Source organism: Lolium rigidum, chromosome 3, assembly GCF_022539505.1.
Source record: "Lolium rigidum isolate FL_2022 chromosome 3, APGP_CSIRO_Lrig_0.1, whole genome shotgun sequence".
Taxonomy (NCBI): domain Eukaryota; kingdom Viridiplantae; phylum Streptophyta; class Magnoliopsida; order Poales; family Poaceae; genus Lolium; species Lolium rigidum.
This window is the reverse complement of record NC_061510.1, coordinates 94113984-94123769: the sequence shown is the minus strand read 5'-3', so window position 1 is coordinate 94123769 and position 9786 is coordinate 94113984.

Here is a 9786-nt window from a genome sequence, read left to right as displayed (position 1 = left end):
TAAGCTTTATTTCATTGATCATGTATAACTATTACAGAGTTTGTAACTCGGAAAAAATATGCTAAGTGTAAAAAGGACGTAGCTGTGCGATGTTCCAAGGGCGATCTGTCTCGTCGTAGATGTCATCCGGATCCTCACGCTTGCGTTTCCGGTGCCAATTAGCAGGTCTATCCTTCAGCTCGCGGAAATCAACAAGGTAGTACGACCCGTTATGAAGCACTTTGCTAACGACGAAGGGTCCTTCCCATGGAGATTGCAGCTTATGGTCTTTCACCTGTCGAAGGCGGAGGACCAGGTCTCCTGACATGAAGGAGCGATTCCGAACTCGACGACTGTGATAGCGTCGGAGCTTCTGCTGATAGATGGCGGAGCGCTGGTCAGCTAGGTTCCGAGCTTCCTCGATCAGGTCTACAGATAGCTGTCTGGCCTCGTCAGCTGTTTCTTCATTGTAGGCGGAAACTCGCGGTGAATCGTGGATGATGTCGGAGGGAAGCACGGCTTCGGATCCGTATACCAGGAAAAATGGGGTGAACCCTGTTGATCTGTTAGGGGTAGTTCGTAAACTCCACAAAACAGCTTCCAACTCGTCAGCCCAAGCTCCAGCTGCTCGTCGCAGTGGTTCTTCAAGGCGCGGCTTAATTCCTGATAATATTAGACCGTTAGCCCTTTCAACCTGACCGTTAGATTGTGGATGAGCCACGGATGCAAGGTCCAGTCGAATCCCCATTGTGTCACAATAATCCCTCAACTCTCCTTGAGCGAAGTTTGTGCCATTATCTGTGATTATGCTGTGTGGGATGCCGAATCTCATCACGAGGCTGCAGACGAATTTTAGTGCCGTAGCACCATCGGCTTTTCTCACTGGCTTTGCCTCGATCCACTTGCTGAATTTGTCAACAGCGACCAGAAGGTATTCAAAACCGCCAGGAGATGATCTTTTTAACTTACCAACCATATCAAGCCCCCAGACCGCAAATGGCCAGGTGATAGGTATGGTCTTCAGCTCTTGGGCTGGAGCGTTTGGTTGAGTAGCGTAGTACTGACAACCTCGGCAGGTTTTTACCAACTTGTCAGCATCTTCTTTAGCTGTGAGCCAGTAGAATCCTAGCCGGAAAGCTTTGGCAACGAGGGATCTGGGAGCGGCGTGATGCCCGCAATCCCCTGCATGGATCTCTCTGAGGATTTCAATGCCATCTTGATTGGAGACGCATTTGAGAAACACCCCTGCTGCACTTCGTTTGTAGAGCTGTCCATCAACAATTGTGTAGGTTCTCGCTCGTCTGACGATCTGTCGTGCGAGGACCTCGTCCTCTGGCAACTTCTGATCGATGAGGTAGTCCAGGAAAGGCTGTGTCCAAGCCGGAATGATAGCCATCACCTCCCTAGCCGGAGACACTGCCACCTCTGGATTTTCCGGGTTAGCGCCCTTAACTGAGGGTATCCGGAGATGCTCCAGGAAAATGCCAGGCGGAATTCGCTTCCTGCCGGATCCGAGCTTGGATAGCATGTCTGCCGCTGTGTTATCGTCTCTCCTGACGTACTTGACTTCGTATCCGAGGAAGCACTTGGCGATCTCATCAACTTCGTCTCTGTAGGCCGCCATGACGGAGTTTCTGGCGTTCCAGAGTTCCGGCTACTTGTTGTGCCACCAGGTCGGAATCTCCACAGCATATGATGTGCTTGATCCCAATTTCCTTAGCGATGCGCAGACCGTGTAGTAGAGCCTCGTATTCCGCCATGTTATTTGTAGCTTCGAAGTGGATCTGCAGAACGTACTGCAGTTCTTCTCCGGTAGGGGACTTCAGTGTGACTCCGGCTCCTGAGCCTTGATGCTGCTTGGATCCATCGAAGTGCATGACCCATGTTTCTGGTTCCGGCTCCAGACTTGCATCCGGAGCTTCTGTCCAATCTGCGACGAAATCTGCCAAGACTTGGGATTTAACCGCGAGTCTCGGGCTTGTAAGCGATGTTGAAGGCGGATAGTTCAATGCCCCATTTAGCCGTACGTCCTGTTGCGTCAGCGTTGTTGAGAATTGTTGACAGCGGAGCCTTGCTCACAACTGTTACTGGGTGCTCTTGGAAATAGTGTCTCAGCTTCCGGCTGCCTAGGAACACACCATAAGCTAGCTTCTGAAAGTGAGGGTATCTCTGTTTTGATTCCGTCAGCACCTCGCTAATGTAGTAGACAGGTCTTTGGACGTCATATTCATGACCTTCTTCCTTTCGCTCCACCACGATGACGAGGCTAATGACTTTGTTGGTAGCTGCCAGATAAAGGAGCATTGGCTCTGACTCTGCTTGGGCTGCCAAGATAGGTGGGGAGGTAAGTATTTCCTTCAACCCCCGAAGAGCTGCATCAGCTGCGTCGTCCCAGACAAATTTGTCTGTTTTCTTCAGCAGCTTGTACAGAGGTAGCGCCTTCTCGCCAAAACGGCTAACAAACCTACTAATTGCTGCGACGCAACCAGTTAGTCGTTGCACATCTTTGAGACAAGTTGGCCGTTTGATACACAGGATTGCCTTGATCTTTTCCGGGTTAACCTCAATGCCTCTGTGAGAGACTATGAAGCCAAGGAGTTTTCCGGCTGGCACGCCAAAGACGCACTTCAGCGGATTCAACATCATCTTATACCTGCAGAGATTGTCAAAGGTTTCTGTGAGGTCGCTGATCAAGTCGGATCCTTTCCGGGTCATGACCGCGATGTCGTCGACGTAAGCGTGCACGTTCCGGCCAATTTGGTCCTTCAGGCACCGCTGCATCGTACGTTGGTAGGTGGCACCTGCATTTTTCAAACCAAAAGGCATAGTAACATAGCAGTAAGTACCAAACGGGGTAATGAATGAAGTCGCCTTTTGGTCGGATTCCTTCATCCGGATCTGATGATACCCGGAATACGCATCAAGAAAACACAGAAGTTCCGCCCCTGCCGTCGAATCAATGACTTGGTCAATGCGCGGCAAGGGGAACGGATCCTTCGGGCAATGCTTGTTCAAGCCAGAGTAATCGATGCACATTCTTAGTATTTCAGTGTTCTTTTTGGGTACAAGGACGGGATTCGCGACCCAATCGGTGTGGATGACTTCTATTACAAAACCTGCTTCTAGTAACTTTGCTAGTTCCATTCCTATGGCGTGGCGCTTCTTATCTCCAAAGCGTCGCATAGCTTGCTTCACCGGTTTAGCCCCGGATTTATGTTGAGGTAGTGCTCGGCGAGTTCCCTAGGTACTCCGGACATGTCAGAAGGTTGCCATGCGAAGATATCCATGTTAGCGCGGAGGAACTCGACGAGCGCGTCTTCCTATTTGGGGTCCATGTTGGCTCCGACTGAAACCTGCTTGGAAGAGTCGCCTTTGATGAGGTCGTGCTTCTTGGTTTCTATCGCGGCCTTGAAGGAGGTTTTCTGCTCGGAGATCTGCTTCTTGGTGGTCTGCATCTCAGTCGGATCCACCGCGGCTCTGTAGCCTTTCAGCTCTTCTCCAGATATCACAGACTCTGCGAAGGCGGCTTCGCCTAACTCGCACTCATGAGCCTTTTTGTAGTCTCCGGATACGGTAATCATACCTTTAGGACCCGGAATCTTGAGCTTGTTGTAGATGTAGCACGCTCTTGCGTGGAACTTGTGGTAGGTGGGCCTGCCGAAGATGACGTGGTAGGAGCTCTTGAAGGGCACAACTTCAAACGTGATCTTCTCTTCGCGGAAATTATGAACATCGCCGAAAGCCATGGGAAGTGTGATGCTGCCGAGGGAATTCGCCTTCTTACCCGAAACCACGCCATGAAACTCAGTGGTGCTGTGTTTAAGCTGTTCCTTGGTGAGGTTCATCCGCTCTAGAGTCTCCAGGTACATGATGTTCAAGCTGGCTCCGCCATCCATGAGGCACTTGGAGAAGTCATACCCATCTATGCGGGGACTTACAACCAAGGCGTAGCATTCCTTTGGCACAATTGCGGGGTGATCCTTCCTATCAAATGTGCACGGGATTTCCGACCACCTGACGTCATTGCGGCACAGCCGGAACTATAGCGTTCGGGATCCGGGTAGCTGACTTGGAGGCGCGTCTCGTTGGGGTCCCGAGGAAAGTGTGGTAAGCCCCCACGCTCTTTTTATCGAATGGATTGGATTTACCTGCGGATCCTGCCTTGGGATCCGGCGAGTTATCATCCTCATCCATTGCCTCGGAACTATCTTCCTCTTTGTCCTTGTTCTTGCCCTTGCCACCCTTGCCGCGTGGGCGGTGCTTCCGGGCGCGCTTGTATCCTGCCTCCGGGTCGTTCTTTAGATCATTGACCCACTTGCAGTTGCGGTTGGTGTGAGTGGACTTCCCTGTAACCGGATCCAGGTGGGCCAGGCAGGGCATGTCTCTGTATTCCTCGTAGGTTTGCGGGGCGCGGGATCCGCCAGCTGTGACCTCGGAGGTATGCTGCTGACCCCTGCCGGCTCCGCCTCCACGTCCGCGTCCTCTTCCGCCTCCTGAACCTCCGCGTTGAAACGCCATGGCGACCATCTCGGATCCGCCACTCTTCTGGTCATCAGGGTTCTTGCGCTTATGGCTGCTGCTGCTACCGTTGTCACGGTTCTTCTTTTGTTGATGCAGGGGGATTGCTGTTGCTGCGAGATCACCGCCTGCGTCGTCATCGGCGGCAGTGTGATCGCTGGCGATGGTGATCATGTCGTCCAACGTCAGTTTGTTTGCATTGACCAAGCAAGTTAGCTTGTGTCGCAGCAATCCTCCTCGCTGCAAGCCCCCAATGAAGGCGTGCATTGCTGTGCGGTTGTCGACGTTCTCGCACTCGTTTCTGCATGCCAACCATCGGGTGAGGAAATTCCTCGATGTTTCGCCCTTCTTCTGGATACATGCCTGCAGGTCGCTTGTTGTGGCAGGTCTCTTGTAGGTGCCCCTGAAGTGTTTCTCGAAAGCGTTCTTCAGGTCAAACCAGCAAAAGATGGAATTCTTCTCGAGGTCGCTGAGCCAGATCCGGGCTGGACCTACAAGGTACAACTGAAGCATGCGGCAGGCGATGTTAGGGGTTCCTCCGGCAAAGGTTACTGCATTATAGTAGTCCTCAATCCAGGTATCCGGCCTTTCGATGCCATCATAATGCTTCAGATTTCCGGGTAGCTTGAGGTTCATCCTTGGCTTTGGTTCCTCTCGAATCATCCTGCCAAAGCACTTCGGACCAATGTAGCCAGTTCTGTATTGGTTAAGGCGATCCCGCGCGTCGAGCGGGCCGTGGCGAGGGGACTTTGAGCGAGAGCGAGATCTCCGGCCATTGCCTCCGCCTCCACCTCCGCCGCCACCGCTGGGTGGTGGTGAGGGAGACCTGCGAGGTGGGCGGTCTGATTTCTTGCTTCCGCCATCTGATTCTCCTCGGCCTTCCCGGTGCTGGCTCCGGCTCCTGTGGCTGCCTTCGCCCTGGCGCTGGCTGCCCTGGTCGTTCCGGCGAGGCTCCGGGTCATGGCTCCGGCGAGGCTCTGGGTCGCGGCTCCGGCGAGGCTCTGGGTCGCGCTCCTCATTCCGACTCCTCCTGGGCTCGGGCTCATGAACATTGTTCTGGTTCCGGCGAGGGTCCGGCGAGCGCTCCCTGTTTCTGTTTCTTGGCAGCACGTTGTCGCGGATAATAATTCCACCATGCCCTGGGGGCCTGGTGTTTCCGGCTGGACTACGGCGGCGAGGGGGTCGCGGGTAACCGTTGGGCGGAGGAGAGGGGTTGCGATATTTGTCTCGTCCAGAGTACATTGCATCCTTTCCCTTCCTTGGATCTGACGAAGGCGTCTTTGACTGGAACGGGGATCGGATTTGGGTGTTCCCTGGTTCTTCTTCTGCGCTCCGAGGATCCGGTGTGTGATTCATCATCGGGATGCCGATCGGCGCGGGCGTCCTTCTGCGCGGTAGATACACAGTTATCCGGATTGGATTCCAACCTGCGCGAAGTATCGGCCTTGCTTTGCTGCTGCATTGCTGAAGCTACAAGTGTGCGGAGGTAGTTGATATCAACCTCTTCGTCCTTCTTCTTCAACAGCTCCGCAGCTTTTTGCATGTTGTCCTTTGGGGTTTCCAGCGGCCGGTGCTCTGCGGGCGTGGCGAAGTTGATCCTGCGAGGCGGAATTGCTTCTCTAACAATTCGATCGGCCTCCGCCTGTGCATAGGTCATCTTTGTTTCCCACTCTTTCACCATGCTCTTGACCTGCTCGAGTGTGGCAGTAATTTCGCGATCTTGTCTGTCGAAAGTTTCCGCCAGACCTGCAGCTTTCTCCCTTTCTTCCCTTAATGCGGCTTCGGTATCGGCGAGCTTCTTGGCTGTGGCCAGCATTTCCTGTCTAGTGGCTTCTAGAGCCTCCAGATCTGCGGCGTCGCCCGGGGTTATAGGTTTGTTAAGAACTGCTCGCGCCACCACCTCCTCAGCTGACAGGATTTCCTCTGAAGAAGAATCCCTGTGGGGTCGCACCCGAGACATTGGAGATCCTTGTTGGGATGGTTGAGGGTCGGATTGGCTGGTTGGCTCTTCAGATCCAGTTTGTCCCAGCGCTGCTACCGTTGCGAGAACCTGCTTAGGCTGGGCGGAGTCGACTTCAGGCTGATCACCGAAACCGTACTCCCCTAGCTTGCGAACGAAGTCATCAGACTCCATGGAGGGGGTATCTCCGGAAATTGGGCTCAGATTGCCCAAAATCGACTCTTCAACCGGAGCTTCGCTTCCTCCGGCAGGCTTAGCCTGATCCGGATCTGCGCCGTTTTCCGGTGCCTCTACCTGCTCAGGACCAGCTCCATCTTCTTGAGGGGCGGTTCCGGCGGTATGGGCCAAGAAGTGTACGAAGTGGCACCTCTGCTTTTCTAACACCTGGGAGACCCAGGCGGATCTGCATTGGTCTTCCACCATTGTTTCCTGCACAGGGGCGGATTGGGTGGGCTTTGAAAATTCCAGATCCGAGGCGGAATCTTCCTTAGGAAGCTCCTGCGTCTCAGATCGGATCTTCGCGACAGCGTCCAGCTCTGCGGCGGTCGCGTCTGCGTTACTTACCAGTGGGTTTCCGTCGGAATCGACGGTTTCCCCGATGAAGATGTGTATGCCGCCAATTGGGACGATGGAGAGCTTGACGGGGTTTGTCCTAGCCGGAATCCAACACTCATCCGGAGGGACGATCGGCAGAGTTCCGGCGTAAAGGACGCGCCCCCACAGCGATGGTGTCGTCGTAGCTTCCCATGGCGGAACCCTCCCGGTTCCGGCCTCCAGACGCCACAGGCCCCACGGTGGGCGCCAACTGTCGTTGCCTAATCGACGGTACCTCGGAGGAGGGATCCTCACGAGGGGGAGAAGAAGTAGGGGCCATAGGGCGGAGTGCACACGGGACGGTGGTACGCGAGTTACCCAGCTTCGGAACACCTGCACGATGACAGGGCCTACTGCTGCTTGTCTGGAATTATCTGGACGCTTTCGCGTTGTTACAATGAGTTGTGGCTGTGCCTCTAGGGCTCCCGGGATCCGGCTTATAAAGGCGCACGGATCTAGGGTTTACACGGAGAGTCCTAGCCGGAATACAAGTTGCCTAACTACGGTACAAAGTCTTGCCGTGTACGTCAAGGATCCGCCTTCCTCCAAGTACGTGCTGGATCCGGATACTTCATGGGCTTCAACGGATCCGGCCTCCTTCGTAGGTTGGTTAGGATCCGGCTTCCTGTTCCTGGGCTGGACTTTATCCTTCCTGATCTACAGCAACTGGGCCGCCCGATGGGCCACATGCCTCACCACCAACTATGGGCCACCCGAGCTTGCCGGATCTTGGCCATGCCGTTGATATACCCATAAAGTATACCCTCAACAGATAGTTCTTTCACTATCAATGCATATAATTTATGTTTTCAACAATCCCAGGAAACCCTCTTAATGTGTTGATTAACATCAACCAAATTATGCCGGAAGCATTTGGTTCTCTCAAATATTCTCCACCGACTGCTGCAACAACTGCTTTGCACAAGTGTACATTGATTCTAGCCATGTGGATTCGTTCATCTCCATGTACTCATCAACTAGATTACCGACAATTCCATAGGAAAGCATCCAGTGCATTTCTGATAAGAAGAAAGACTAATCTTACCAACAGCAGTTGTCTTGCATCATAAGTAGTGGGGATATCTCTTCACTCCCGCCATAATACACATGAACTATTGTCCCGACATCTGGAACCGTCACCAGAACATAGCGGCAGTTTATAATGGGGTAGTATGATGGAAGTAGTCGCTGAAGAGTTGCACATGACCGGCTTCTTTTTGCGATTCCACGCCTCCACACGTCCCTTTCCCGAGCCCCTTGTCTTGGACGATAATTTTCATTGTGGTCATGGATGAGAGAGTCATCGCCATCAAAACATCAATATCAATGTAGAAAAACTTTGTGGAGATATCGTACATGATCTATGCAAGTGAAGAAATAAAATAAAACCACACATATATGGCACTTGAGCCGTCACGGAGGTGAAGTGCGGTAGAATCACACCTCAAAACAATACGGGCAATTTGCCGAATACCTTGCGGGCTGCGCAGTACGCGGGAGTGGAAGAGGCCTGCAGACAACACAGGAAACATGTATTGGACAGAAAGGGAAGCACATCCGTCGAAGTTGAAACTCCTCTAGCGAATGCGGGGGTTGAGGTGGCGGCGATGCCGATCAAAAGGGCAACAACAACGTTTGCTGCAGGGACCGAATCCTCTGATACCGACAAGACCACCAAAAAACCTCCGTCAACACGCTCCAGACTCGTTCGGCTACCAGTGGTGGATCGGGTGGCAGACTCGGTTGGAAAGTCATCGGTACAGGCCCTACAACGGAGGGGGGCCGGGAGGCTCAACGATTGTGGCAGAATTATTTGGTACAGAACTAATCGAACGTTGACAAGCCGAGTGGAGTGTTTGTACAGTGCAGGGTGGCTCGGAAAGTCATTTTGGCTCCCGAGTACTAGTGCTCTCGCCATATTAAAAAATCAAAATTTTGGGTTTACATGTGTCAAAAAATTCTGAAGAAAATTTCTGAAAGTAGCTAATGATATATCCCAAAAATCTCAATTTCAAATGTTTTATATTCTTAGCTACAAAAAATAATGAAGTACGGAGTATGTCTTTTTTTTAGAGATTTGAAATCACTATGCTCGGATCTACACTTTGTCATTTTATGTAGCCTAAGCTACACATCTTATTCAATTGCAAATTTGCATGTTTGTGATATACGTTACTGGCTACATCAAGATATTTTTTTTCAGATTTTTTTGTACTTAGAAATATGATTTTAATCTTTTTAAATAAAAAGATCACTAGTACACCAAATCTCTCTCCGGGGTAGCTGAACTGCCACTGGTAGAAAAAGGGGCTTTAGTCCCGGTTGGCAACTGCCATTAATCCCGGTTGCGCAACCGGGACTAATTAAGCGCGACTAAAGCCCCCCCTAGTCCCGGTTGCTTAAGAACCGCGACTAAAGGCCCGTCCACGTGGCCTCCAGCAGTCCGTCGGGGCGGAGGACCTTTAGTCGCGGTTCTCCTGGCCAACCGCGACTTAAGCCCCCCCCCCCCCTAAATCTGGTTTCTTTTTAATTTGTATTTTTTTATTTCTTTTACATTTTATTTTGTGTTTTATTTTAATTTTGAAGAAGTTTCAGTACACATATTCTATGGTACTATATACATGCATATGAGTGTACAATTTCAAACAAATTTGAAATTAGAACCAAGAAAATTCAAGAGGAATATACAATATATATTCAATATCGGATGACCATATACAATTTTGAACAAGTTT